This window comes from Trematomus bernacchii, unplaced genomic scaffold, assembly GCF_902827165.1.
Source record: "Trematomus bernacchii unplaced genomic scaffold, fTreBer1.1, whole genome shotgun sequence".
Taxonomy (NCBI): Eukaryota; Metazoa; Chordata; class Actinopteri; order Perciformes; family Nototheniidae; genus Trematomus; species Trematomus bernacchii.
In genome coordinates, this window is record NW_022987588.1 from 4,660,853 (window position 1) to 4,672,065 (window position 11,213).

Here is an 11,213-nt window from a genome sequence, read left to right on the forward strand (position 1 = left end):
CTAATGTACAACAGTAAAAGTACTATTTAAAGTCTCACTGTTATCACTCATCTCAAATCTAATGCGTTGTAAAAGTTATATCATCTTACATTTGCAGTGCTTCATGCCAGCAGTTGTTTCCCCAATGTCCATTTCAAGTTCAATACCCATGCTAACTACTACAGTGTGTACATAGTTAATAAACTCGACTGAGCTGCAGATAAGTACAGTATAGGCACTATGCTGTGCATGAGAACAATTCAACTAAAGAGAGAGATAAACTAAATGCTTTATATAGCATTACATTTGAGAATCTGATGTAGTGTGAGAACAACAACAAATTACCAAATGAGTTCAAACCTAAACAAATGGTTAGGTTCTCACTTTTATAAAGACTCGCGTTTAATAAAACCTCACTTTTTATAAAACATAAAAAGTTTGATTCTATGTAAATATATTAAAGTATTGACACATTTAAAGGTAGGGTAGGTAAGTTTGAGAAACCGGCTCGAGATCGCTAGAATTTGAAAATACACAGCCGGAAAAAATCTGCCACTTCCTTACAGAGCCCCTCCTCCAACACACATGAACGCTCACATGACCAATGAGGGCACGAGATAAGTTTGTGCACAGATGGAAGGCTGACAGGCAGGTAGGCCATCCAGTTATTTTAGCCGGGCCGGCTAAAATGATTGGTCGTGCTTTTTACAGTATTACAGCTTCCACAGATGACATTTTTTATGGATTTTTTGTCAAAGCACTTAAGATATTCATTGCTATCGGGATGTTAAGAGCATTCCATGGAATATAACAAAAAGTGTATCTCGAGCCGGTTTCCCAAACTTACCTACCCCACCTTTAATAGAGACCATAATAATTGTTTTCTTTTGCAGTATTGCAGTTTCAAATCACTGTAAAAACAACACCGGACATAACATCAGTTTATTTTTTATAATGCTGCGTACTGAAGCAAGCTTAACACAGTAAGAACACAAACTCTCAAACTTTCTCTCAATCTCACACTGTACAGGAAAGAAGGATAAAGGCAGAGAGGGAGGAAATGCAGCACTGTGCATGGGGGCAGGGTCATGTCCATGCACAATAACAGCTCATGTAGAGTGTACACATGTATTCAATCACTGTGGAACATCATGAGTTACAATAACTTTCTTCCTGCCTTTCTTCCTAGATTCATCTGTTGGTGTAAAACCGCAAACTATGTATACATGTAGCTGGATAGTCCAATCTTGGTGGACGTATTGGATTCTGTTTTGCAGGAAGCTATTCTGGCATTTTGTCAAATAAAAAAAAGGGAATTATTTAAGTTTTATGGATTTTTACCTTCAATTCCCAACACATACACACACAGCTTTCTTATATTTCTTTTGTTTTTTGCCATGTTTATCGAAGTTGACCATTTTGCTGTGAAATGCATTACATTTAGCAGAGGACATCAGGACTCACCATGTAAGCGCATTAGGTGGAATGAATGCAGTTCACATCAGAAAGGGTGTTTCTTATCACAGTCTGCATTTGCCTTAATGTTCTGTGTATTGCTGTTGTCCTGTTAAGATCAGCTTTAAGATAAGCAGCGTGCCATTTCAAAATTATCATTCAGGGAAAGAGGTAGCTTGTAGTGTAAAATCAATAGCTGCTTAAAATTCATTGCCAGGCAATCCATTTGCCCTTTATGTTGCTAACCTTTCACTTAAATATGCACCATATTAAGATTTCATTATATACAATGAATGTCACAACAGTTTGCCCACTATTTCTCTTGTTTGCATGGGTTAACTGCAAATCATTGTGCTTGTAATGTCTGAAAAATGACTTTCATTAAGATTATGCAGGAAAGGCTATATGAGGCTGAGTGGCCTGATAGGTATTAAAAGGCACCACAGGATATGTATGATGTTTCAGATACAAAGGGCTTTCAACAGACTGGGTGGGCTGCATGTGTCTGACCCCGGTTACGAAAACAAAACGCAACAAAAAAATAAAGTCTGAAAACTGGCGCTGTGCATTACACCACAATACTTTGCTGATATAATTGAGCACAAATGCAAAATCAGTATTGAATGTAAAAATCAGGTATGGGAATCTTGAGAGGAAACGGCTTACTAAGAAAACTGTTGAAAAACTATTTGTTTCCAGGCACAGTGGGGCCAAGTAGTGGCTGTGTTAAATTGTCCTTGCAAAGATAGTTGGATATTTGTACCGTGAATGAAGTTTCCAGCGTGACTAAATCTTTAAGTAACACAAACAGTTAACAGACTTCTCCTAAAAGTACACTGAAGTACAGTACATGCGGAGGAGATTGCAGTAAACAAATGACTGTGTCAAAACGTAATCACCCAGTATGAGTTATGGCATCAGGAAAGTGTTTCAAAATGTATGGATATGGGACAAGACTTGTGTATGATCAATGACACCGTATATTGTTTGATGTAATAATTTATTCACCCCATAAAGCTTTGATAAAACAATGTTGAAAAGCAATTTAAATTGAATTCATTTAAATGTCAATTCTCATGGTTAGGATTTTTCTATAATTGGCTATTTAATTAAAATAATTTTCATAGTCATTAATACAGCCAGCAACTTGTAGCGCGCTGACGTGTTTTAATTACATGGTATTAACAAAATTGATATGCTTTAGAAAGCATGGTGAATAAGAAATAATTAGACCAATCATACATCATCCTCTTATGGACATTAAGTGTATCACAATATAATTGATGAACTTAAAAAACAAGAGAGATAAATAACTTTAATTGAACAGAGTTGGTGTACAGAGCTTGGAATAAAGAATCATACTCACGATGTATTATATTTCAGAGGCAATTCATTATCTGTAACATCACTTAGCCCTCTGTGCACAGCACTCTCCCCTAACCTATGATTACATGACATTTGGAAGCAGTGATACTGTGTAGTCTTTTAAAATGTCCTTTTACCTAGTCTGCATAAATCTTCAAACCGCTTTTCCGCATGGGCAAATAGGGAGGCGGGGGAGCAGCTTCAGACATAAGAATCATTTAGATGCTTGGAATAAAGCACGTATTGATCATGAATATTTGCTTCTCCAAGGTTACACTGCCTTGACCCCATCTATCCTTAGAAAGCGGCCAACACAAACATGTCACACGGGGTAAAGGGGAGATGTCAGAGAGCATGCTGATGGTGGAGGCGGTATGATAATTGTCTACTCTGGCCATTAAATTAATATCTAATTACAATTAAAAGGATTGGACATCTCTCAGAATGCTAATTGTTCAGTGTGTAGTGACAGCTTCTGTATTCTTATAATCAGAATCACAAACTGTTTAATTTAATCCAAAATGTGGCAGTCAATATTAGCGATAAAACTGTTTAAAATTACTTGGCAAATCACTGATTAGGTTCATTTTGAGCAAAAACACAAAACATTCTGTGATTCAGACTTTCTCAAATTAAGTGCATTTTCAATCTTTTTTGTTTTGGATTGTTTGTTCGGACAACGTAAAGGCATCACCCTCACTCTGGGAATGTTTGATGTGTAATTTTGACACTTTTCAGCCATGTAATCTAATCAACGGATTCATCAATATTGAAAAAATTAATGTTGCAGCCCTAATTAACTCGAGGTGTAGGCTAATGACACTAAATTAACTTTTCCAAAGAGAAAATAAAGTTAGAAAAGTCTGAAAAAAGCAACGCAGAATCCACATTTAGTGAACAATTGTGGAAAATGACTATTATGTCTTAGAATTTCTCAATGATACAATCACGATTTCAGCAATGACGTTACCGAAGAGTTTAATTTAGAACCAGTATTTATTTACACAGTAGAGTTAACCGTGGATGCTCACTTTATACTTGGGTGAATTACTTCCCACAATCTTCCACCTCTTGATACAACAGGCCAGATAATAGAATGCTCCTTCACACAAAGTATGTAAAATAACAGCTTTCTGGTAATGTGACTGCTCAAAAGAGGAGCAAATGGAGTTCACTTCATTTTCAAAGAGCCAGCCTCTCCCACAATTAGAGTAGTCACGGCCCACATCCTGCAGTACTTCATTTGATGCCACGCAGCTTCCAATATAACTGGGGTGCAAGAAACAGAGAGATTTGTGGATATCTAAATTGCTAAAGCAGAAACCTGTATAAACAGCGGTAATTACCGGGCCATTGACAGTCTCTCAGTGTTGTGCTCATTCTGCCACAGCCGCAGTGATTAAAATGAATCCTCATCGACTTCTCCATTAAAGCGCTGGCAGGAGCGATCCCGTGACCTTTCCCCATTGATTGAACATAACAATCACAATTCAATTGTAATGCAAAGAGAACATTTGTTATAATGTACATGAGATGCATGAGCCATTTCCTGGGAGCGGGGAAGGGTAATCAATGGAGTGACTCTTGGCGTGATGCAAGGAGAATGAGGCTGTGTTTGCAGGCCCTAATTCATACAGCCTGCAGTGTATGATGGAAGGCAATGATATGCATGTAAACACTCCGATTTCTCTGTGCTCATCGTTCAATAGGATAACAACAAATCCTGACTTCTATATCTATATACACTAAGAGCCCAGCGCTGCTTTGATTGGCAGTAATGCACATGCACACACAGCCTGATGCACTTCTGGTCCGATCTGAGATCAAAGTTTGATTCATGTATCATGTCACGTGGTGGTATCTCTTCTAAATGATCTTTCAGAGCGACTGCCATCACTCAAGAGGAGAGACTTATTGTAACATATGACTTCAGAGACAACAGGCTCTTGCCAGGACACTCGTGGAAATACTAAGCAGAACACTAAGTACCCACATAAACATATATAATATATTGGAACGATCTGAAATGCAGCTATAGTGTATGTTCCAGTGATAGTAAAGCAAGGACACCCTTGTAAAAGCGTAATTACTAATGATTAGCTAAACTCAAGCAAGTGAAAGCACAACTTGCACAATCCATGTGCCACAGAAAAGAAAAGCATGATAGGCATAACAACCCATCACTGTTCAATCCCTCTTTAAAAGCTGCACTCGATCGTGTCTTTCAAAAACTGTCTTATGAAGAGTGTATGCGAATGATGTCCTTAAGGGATTTCTTTTTAGAATCGGGAGATTATAGTTTACACGGACATTAAACAGATTAAACCAGCCAGCTCTCTAAAGGCAGTTTATCTAATGGAGAAAATGTGGTATGCTAATTGAGAAATTCCGATGGTAAAATTATATTTAAACCTCTCTCTCTGTCTCACTCTCTGTTTCTCCCTCTCTCTCTCTGTGCTGGAGGATTTTAGTTTGGCTTGATGAAATCAAATGGCTAATCACAGCCATAAGCTGTGAGACGTTAGCTGAGTGAAACAGTGTTTGCCATGCTAAAAGGTAATTGTCTCGGAAAACTTCATCGATGACAGATTCAATTCCATTTAGTAAATGTTTAATAAATGCTGTACAAACAGGCTGCCCTATCTCGCTGTGCTTAGAAAACAAAGGGAAACTTTAATTGCTTTAATCATCCCTAGCTTTGACGTTGTTATTGGCCTTAAAAATAGCAGTTAACAGAAACTGTCCTGCTGAGGAAATTGAACCACATTTGGAAAATGATCCGTAATTAAGATAGGGGCATCCCGAGCAGCGAGGTCCAGGCGAACTGTTGTGACTAGGAAAAACATTCCAAGTCATACAAAGCTATTCAATTAACAAGGAAAACAACCTCCCTATTATGTATCACTTACTTTAATCAGATTGAAAGCGATTGTATCCTTTTTGAAAATCCCCTAACACAAACATGTTAATTAACAGATAGGAGGGTGGAAAGATGTATTTTTCATTAGCGGGTGAAATAATGTTCCCCTTTTAACATCAAGGAAAATCAACTGCTTACTGCAGTTAAACCAGTCAGCGGTGTAAATTCCCTGCCAGCATTTTTATTTAAAAGCTCATTAATGTGTTTCAACCCAGCATAGCTGTACCTTTAATCTGCACTAAAAGGAAATAATGCGTTTCCTGCTTTATTTACCAGCCTTACTTAACAAGTGTTCCTGTACAATTAGAATTGTTAATAGATCTGGAAACAAAAGGACTTTGAAGGTGGGAAAGTGCTGACATTATTTCACAGGGGAAAAACACTCCTGAGAAAAAAGATCTGCTGTAAATGTAGTTTCCTGGAACACAGGCGCACTGCAATGTTGGTCTCTCTCATTAGAAATGCCATGCACAGGACATAAATCAAGGCCCGTAAAACATTTCATTGCCACACAACACTAAATTACACACTTGCTGGTTTGCCACACTGATTGTGTTTAAACATTGTAATTTTACTTTATTCCCATTAAATCTATGCAGAGTTTTACAATCCATAAACAGAGTATCCGTAATAAAAGTTAATAAATGTCAGGATTTGCATTTGGAAAAAAAACACCCTGCTACAGCTTTGCAAATATCAATCTATGAACCTTTCAACATTTCGTCAAACAAAATGCTAATTGTACCTTTAGGAATTTGGGAGACAAGTGACAAGAAATGAGATGCAATGTCCTTTGGAATCAGGAAATCAGCAAAGCTGGAATACATTAAGTGTGAGGCCACAGCAAAGTGAAGCAGGACTGTTTTTGTGCAGAACAAAAGACAGTGACAGGATGTAATAAATTGTAATCCTAAACAGCTTCCTATGTGTTCAGGTGTAATTTAACAGCACTAAAGCAGAATGCACACCAGTTTGGTGATTTGATCCCCGTCTGCCTCCTGTCTTTCTTATTTCCCTTCCTTTCCTTTTCCTATTATTGTTTTTGTATGGTTTTGATAGAAACCGAATGGATTTAATCATTTGAACATGTATAGCATTACAGTGATAGTAAGGAGTAATCAATAGTGTCAGGTTGACCTTTGGATGACTGCATTTTCAGACACTGTTTTGTTATCACTTAATGACTGCGAATCATGAAATATTAATTAGTGATAGCAATCTTGTTCTACTTTATGAACAAAAGAAATACAAACTCTCCTCTTTATCTCCTGATACACATTCCGATCTGTGTATTCGTCACTAATCCTACATACCAGTGTTTAGTTTGAATGTTTACTTCAGAATATGTATTACCCATTGTTTGGAACCATTTCATTAGGAATATTCCTTTGAATGCAAGGTGACATGACGATGTATTTCCACTTTATTACTTCCCTATTATAAGATATGTTTGAGAACATTTGAACTACATTGTTCTAAAAGATGACTAAAACTTACACTGTGCCACATTCATACTGTACTGGCAAAACGAACATTTTAAAGAGCATCACTCATGGTTGGCCAATACAGTTTGGTCAGTATCATCACTTATACTCACCCCATATATCTGATGAACACCAAAGGACCAATTGTAATCTACTCTCCTGTTGTGTGCACCAGGCTAAAGAGGGGCTGCTCACCATTAACAGCAACACCAGGCTGTAAAAATGTGAAGAAACCAATGGTGTGTAACCATTATCATTGTGTCGCTTTGGCCATGTTTCTGTTTAGTTATCATGATCACCGTATGATACTGATATTATGGTGCATAATATGATACTCAAATGTTATATTATGAGTTAGTGCAAGAGGTCATTCTTCATTTTAGTATCCATGCTGTAATCTATCAAAAAGCCCTATCAGGGCAGCTCTATGCTATAATATCTCTCCGTTTGCAGTAGGTTACTATGCTCTGCTGGTTTAGTAAACTAAGCATCCAACAACAATGATTATTCATGTCATTCTTCAAAGGTCCTTGAGTGGATCTTGATGCAGCAGCAATTCAACCTTTCGTATTAATTCAAGCTTGGCTAAGATTGTACCATCTGGGCCCTTGTACTTCATGATTAATGCCAAAGAGTTGATTCATATGTGCAATTGGAGTTTAATAAACAAGGATTTCAGAGTTAAATGGCACATACAAATGCCTGGGATGAACTCATTCATAGCATCTAATTTGTGTTCTTGCTAATAAAGCCCACTCATAATTGCACACTACAATCATCTCCTAGATACACAAATATGGGGATTTGGTGATTAACATAATGTGTTTCTTCCAGAGGAATTAATCCGACAATTCTAAGATGCCTTCAGACATTTGTACATAAGATTCTTTATTTGCTGCAAATTACTGCTACAGCATGATTAACACTGGCACAAAAAATAATTACTGTTCATCATTGTACAGATTAAGCCCCAACAAACTTTTCCCTTTTAAAACAGTGTTATTGCTACTAGACATGGCTTTGCAAACCATATTAACTTTGTAATTCTTCCCTTGCTCACATTCTTAGTCTGTTTCAATGTCACAGTACGTGCTGCAGACTTCATAAAGAGAGGCATTAGCTTCTCAATCTGACACAGAGGCCCCACACAACAGTGACCTCTACAGGAGCACAGGACACATCAACTGCATATCTGTCATGCTCACTGTAACACCGTTACATGCTTCAGCACGTCTCACCAATGTTTTTTTAAGGTCATGCAATCATTGCATCCAACCATTAATATACCTGATTCTGTTGTACCAAAGAAAGTTATCTGTTACTGTCATAGAATAAGAATTCATCTTATTTAGCTGTGAGAGTTATTGTTAAATGTGCTTTGATTGTATACTGTTCAGTCAAATAAACTTTATTATTGTGTATTTTATTCTTTTGAATACGACTACTATTATTTCCCACTAATGGTAAGCAATCTCCTTTGAAAGACAGTTCTGATCGACAGGTTAATGGCCATAAATAAAAAAAGACTATTATTGCTCAGGTACCTTGGGATCCTTTTGGATCTGGCTCAACAAGAACCAACTGGCAAACATTGACAACAAAAAAACAGATTTGGTTATGAAGAACTTTGCATGTAACCTTTTTGTTATTGTTTATGTCCTAGTGCTGCATAAAGCATCAGATTAAGATGCCGATTAAGGCAAGGTGTAACGCAAACAGGTGGGGTTGCTGCATATCAACAAGTAATGCCCTCACACACCCCCCGCCCCTCTGCTTTTAGATTGAAGACAAAGAACAGAGCAGTGTCTTTAGTGGGGTAGCGGAGGAATGGGAGGGAGCCAAGCCACGCAGACCCCAGCCAAGTGCAGGATCACGGACGAGGAATGAATGATGCTTAGATAAGGGACAAAGTAAAGAGGGCAGACCAAACAGGAAAACTATGAAGGGAAAATGTGCGGGGCGTTGCCTGCCTGAGCAGGAAAATGTGCCGATATGAAAATATGTTGCTTTCTTTTTTTGTTTTTAATTACTATGTGTATTTTTGCACTGCATGTTTTTTTAGTTAGCACAAAAAACATCCCAGTTAAGTCTTTACATATAAAATAAGGGTGTAAGATGAACTAAGAGGCACAGGGAGAGTCCTCTTCCAATGCTAACATTCCAATTGTATGATATTATTATACATTAGTTTAACAGCTAACCGTGTTGTATCAGGAAATCCTGGATCCAGTACACTACTAGAATCAAATCCTGCTCTTCTTGGCACAAGGCCCATCTGTCCACCGAAGTTTGCACTGAAATGTTGAGGTTTTGAGATATCTGTCTCATGAAAAGTGTAAAAAACCAGGTGGAAACATGTGACTTCTTAAGTGAAAGCAATACATCTGTGCAACATTTTTATGGCAAGGCAATGTAGGTGTAACATATTTTAGAAGCAGTTATGGAAGCTTTCATTAGAAATAGAATAACTAGCATTGAAGAGCAACACGTTTGACAGTTGGAAGTGCAACGTGCCGAGGTAAAATATGCAGTTCTCCAGCTAATGTACTCATGGCACAATTGCAGACCTTAAAATGCTAAATTAGTCATTGAGAATAGGGCCAAAATGGAGGAAAAAAATCCTAGGGTAATCTGCTTCTTTTCCCACACAAGGGACCAGGAGAACACAGGCTATGTTGTACCCCCCTTTCCTTTTTATCCAAGTTCTCCTTTATGTATTCAAATTCACTTCAGCAGCATAAAATTCTCCCAAGAGACAGCATTGTCCTCCTGCTTGTCCCTTGGGCTCCCAGTAACATCTCTTCACTCCACACAATTGAGCGCTACACCTAGCAGACAGACGTTTTTCCACAGTGCCCTCTTATTAAATAATTCAATGCCATTTGAAGAAAATTAATTAAAATGCTTTAACGCTACCAGTAAATGCACAGAATGTATAAAGGCTTTGTGCAAATTACTCCAGTTTTAGTACGGCGGAGTGAAACAAATGTAGTGAATAGCCTTTCACCGGTTTTACTCCCTGAATAATAACCGCTGTTGTGTCATTATGTGTGAAAATAAAGGGTACACACATTTTACCCCCTCTCTGTCTCATTGCATTCAGGAAACTTAGAATAGCACATTTTCCACCGATGGCTGAGTTGCAATTGCAGTTACAAATGTACGAACACTATACTTTCATAATAACGCGGTCCAAATGCTTCAAAAGGCACGTAGGTCTGCTCTAGTGAACTTGAATGTGTGGTCCTTGGTGCATAAAGTAAGCATAAGGCCAACTCTATAGCAATGAGGCTTTACTGAATGAAATGAAAAGCCTGAGGCGTCAGTGTTAATACATTAACACAGGGAAGGACTAACAGACACAAATACTAAGAAGCGGAATAAAATAAATGATAGAGAACCGTACTGAAATAATAAGTATCTGGCTTGTATTTTACACTGAAGTTGTGATCATAAGTCCCCGTCTTAAGATGTTGATTTATTATGTTTTATGTAAAAAATAAATGAATATAAATACGCAATGGAGACTTATCTCTCTGTTCTGCCAGAGGCTCCCAACACATAAAAATCACATAAACCCCTTTGGTAGGAGTGATTTTAAAGTATTACAATATTATCATATCTATTCACTGCTAGCATGATGCAAATAGGCTCAATGACATGCCTGCCTCTACAAAACTCTCCCACTGGGTTCTAATAAAACATTACAATTTCCCACTCTCCATTCTCCCTCAGAAACACACCAGTCTGCAGCCCTGTGATCTGCTACAGACAAAATGAGACGCAGTAGCTACAACAGAACTGAGACACAGTCAGAGTATTCCCTGCGCTCCTTGAATAGATAATGCTTTTCCTTCACATTCCTTTATTCTTTCAAAAAGAATGCATCAGAGGCCAAATATTAATTCTTCTCGTCATATGGAGGAGCTACGCAAGTGGCATACTAGGATGGGCTTTTGAATGATTAAGGGAAAACATAAAGGGTTTCTTTTGGCGCTTTGAACTTTCTG